Genomic DNA, 3,480 nt, shown 5'->3' on the forward strand with positions numbered 1-3,480 from the left:
CTTCCTTCTCAGACCCTTTCTTCATCCCTCACACTCCATCGTTATTTTTTTTTTTCCACTCACGACCTCCTCTACTGAGGGTCGCTGTGCCTCTTTTTCTGTATCTCTGATCCCTGGTAGGGTCTCTGGCACATAAAGCTAATGTTTAGTGGTCACCAAGTGTGTGCCACGGCTGTCCTAAGCCTTTTTAGGGTATTATATAATCCTCATAAAGACCTTTTGAGGAAGATGCCACCATGACTCTCATTTTGTGGACAAGGAAACGGGCCTGGGAAGGTCAAACTTCTTGCCCTGGTCAGCCTGCTAGACAGGAGTGGAATTGAAACTCCAACTCCTGGCTGGGCCGAGCTGGTGTGGCTTTCCTCCTCCTCCTCTTGTCTCCTCACAGGGGCTCAGGGAGCATCCGGTGATCAGTGAGAAGGCCAGAAGGGACCCAGGGCACTTTCCCTTTGGCCTCTGAGCACCGGGCAGGTGCTCGGGGCTGTGTGGTGTGTGACCAGGGACACACGTCTCTGCCTTCCCCCTCACAGCTAGGTCCCCAGCTTGAAATCACAGCATTGTCAGCCCCTGGCCTGTCATTGCACAGTGGGGATTTTCAGAAATAAAGGAGGGGCTTTGGGGAACTCAAGCCAGAAATCCCAATAGGGAGAGATTTAGATAGATGGGGTGGGGGTCGGGAGTGTCCTGAGCCCCCGAGGATTCTAATGAGGATAAAAGGACCCACGGTCCCCACCAAAAGATGGTGGGAGAGGGAAGTCCAATGGAACTCGACAGAACCCTGAGGGAGGGGAGGGGGACAGGTGGGGAGATAAAGACCAGGGATAAATTTCCAAATGATGGGAAAGATGAACTTATCCCAAGGAAGCAATTTCAACAAAGAAAGAAGTGAGTCTGGAGACGGTGGCAGCAGCCTTATCAAGAACGTGAGGAAAGTGCAGACAACGAAGCCCGTCACACAGCGTGCCTTCTCCCTGGGGACAGTGCCATTCTTCCGAGTCACAGTGACCACATGGCAAAGGCACAGCGCTAAGAGATGTGGCACCCTCCTCTCTCGGCTCGGCTGGACAAGAGCTCCATGTGTCCCAGGCGAGACAGGGGTGAGGTGAAACGGGACCGCAGTAGTTCCACGGGAGGGGAATGAGCAAAGGCCATTTTTCTTCTATAACTGAAAAAAATTAGGGCTTCTATTTGGGGCAGTGGGGCACACAACTCTTGATCTCTGCATCATGAGTTCGAGCCCCACGCCGGGTGTAGAGCTTACTTTTTAAAACACAGGGCTTATAAAATGACATGATTTTTTTCTTAATAAAAAGTGTCCAGGAAATAAATTTCAGATGTCCTATGGGAAAATCGAGCAGGGTACGAGGACCCGACTCCCACCGCCATCCCTGGTACAGGGAGCCCGCGGGCCGGACCTGACCGCTGGGGGATGGTGTGCGGCCAGGGCCTGGCACCCGGTTCTCAGAAAAGGTGCCCACAAAGGGGATCGCCCGCCCTGGACCCTCCGCCCGGTCTGGGCTCACTCAGCGTTTGCCTCCACCAGTCGGGGGTTACGACGCCCTCCGACCCTCAGCCACTCATCTAATATTTATCGCGCCTCTACGGTGTGCAGGCAGCAAGCTAGGCCCTGGCGAATACGGAATCAAGGACGAGGGCTCTTACCCCCAGGGTCTCGCAATCCAGTGGGCACTGGCTGTGCAGACAATGAGGTCCCGACGCTAAACCAGAACTGTGGTTACTGGACACACAGATGACGGGAAAGGGGGGAGGGGCCGGGTGGCTCGGACGGCCCCCGAGGGGTGATCTCTGAACAAGGTCTTAAGAGATGAAGAGGGCTGGGAGCCGGGGAGAGGCACCACCCGGTTTGTACTGGCCTCACAGAGCACGACCACCACGGGGCACAGGGCAGCTGCCGCACTGGGGGCGGGTGTGCACGTCTGCGTGGACGGTTCCTGAAGCGGTCAAGTGACAAGCAGGCGGCTGAGGAAGGGTACACAGGCGTGTTCCCTGAACAGGTATGCAGACGCCACCAACAGTGGTGACCCCCGGGGTGGGGGGGCAACGGCGAAGATGTCCCTCGTGGACATTCCAGGACCGTATTGCTTTTCTGCCGGTGCACACTTTACCCTTTGAGAAACTGTGAGACGGGAAGGAATGGGAAGCAAGTACCCAGGGGGCACGGGTTTCCCTCCGGGGGCACAACTAGGTGGCCTGGTGGTTGCACAGCCCTGCGAATGTACCACGTGCCACCGAGTTGGTCACTTCAAAATGGTTAGGCTCAGTGTGAAAAAGGCTACTAAAACAAAGCCCTTCCATGGCCGCCTAGAGGTGGGGACACAAGCTGGGACACGGCTACCGTGGACCAGGCCCACGAAGGGGCCCACGTGAGGGCAGGTGGTGGGGGGAGTAGGAGACGAGGGCCCCGGGGAAGACACCGGTCACCGAAGCTGACCCGGCCGAGGGAGGCAGGCGTCTGAAACGTCAGAGGCCAGGGTCTCAGTGCCAGTCACAAAACGGTGCTAAGCACCCTTACAGGAAGAAGTTGTTGCCGCAGGGAGTTTGGGGACGTCCCCCAACCGTGGGCCCCAGAAGCCTGGCTCACCCCGTCTCCCGTCCAGAACCACCCTGGACTGGACACCGGCCGCACGGGGACTCCTGCTCAGGGGCTGACGGTCTCCAGGGGAGGGGATGGGGGGGCTGTCTCCGTCCTGGGGCAGGGGCACCCCAGCCTACGAGGGCTGCGAAACCGCAGGCTGTGTAAGGGTCCGAGGCAGCAGAGGAACTGGAAACAGCCCATGCCAGACAGCTGGCGGTGTTGGAGGCCAGTGCAAACCCCGGGCGGCAGCAGGAAAGTGGGAGGGGGGCGGGGGGGGGCGGGAAGGGGGGGGGGCGCCAGGACCGCACCTGCCCTGGTTGCGTTTTTTCTTTAGGGGATACAGCTGCACCCAACGGAAACGCCAGGGGTTAGAAAAGGCATTAATGTTGACTTATACAGACTCCCAGATAGAACAGTCTCGGTTTTGAACGAGTAGGACTTTTTCATGCTGGGCTTCACGTGTGACAGGGACCCGTGCCGTTCTGGACTGAGACTTTGGACCGGGATTCCTGACGGCCGTTCCCCTCACTGCTCACACCGGCGGTGTGCGTCCTCGTGATGGGTGCTGAGAACAAGCGAAAACCAGATCAGGAAGGACTAGGTTCGCTCCGGCCACTGCACCAAGTGCGGGAGGGGTGTCTCCTAAGGGAGAGAAACTTCTCTCTCAGGATCAGCTAGCGCAGGCCTTGAAAGTCGCCTTCAGGGGAGTAATCCCCCCTCGTGCCAGCTCGCCCTTGTCCTCCGCGACGTCAAGGTAGTCACCCCCAGAGATGACGCACCCACGATCCCCCAGACCACTGAACACGTTTTCACACCAAATATTTCAGTGTTGTCCATTAGCTCTCACTGATTTTTATTTAGGACTCAAATGAACACTGACCAAC

This window comes from Prionailurus viverrinus, chromosome E3 (assembly GCF_022837055.1).
Source record: "Prionailurus viverrinus isolate Anna chromosome E3, UM_Priviv_1.0, whole genome shotgun sequence".
Classification (NCBI taxonomy): domain Eukaryota; kingdom Metazoa; phylum Chordata; class Mammalia; order Carnivora; family Felidae; genus Prionailurus; species Prionailurus viverrinus.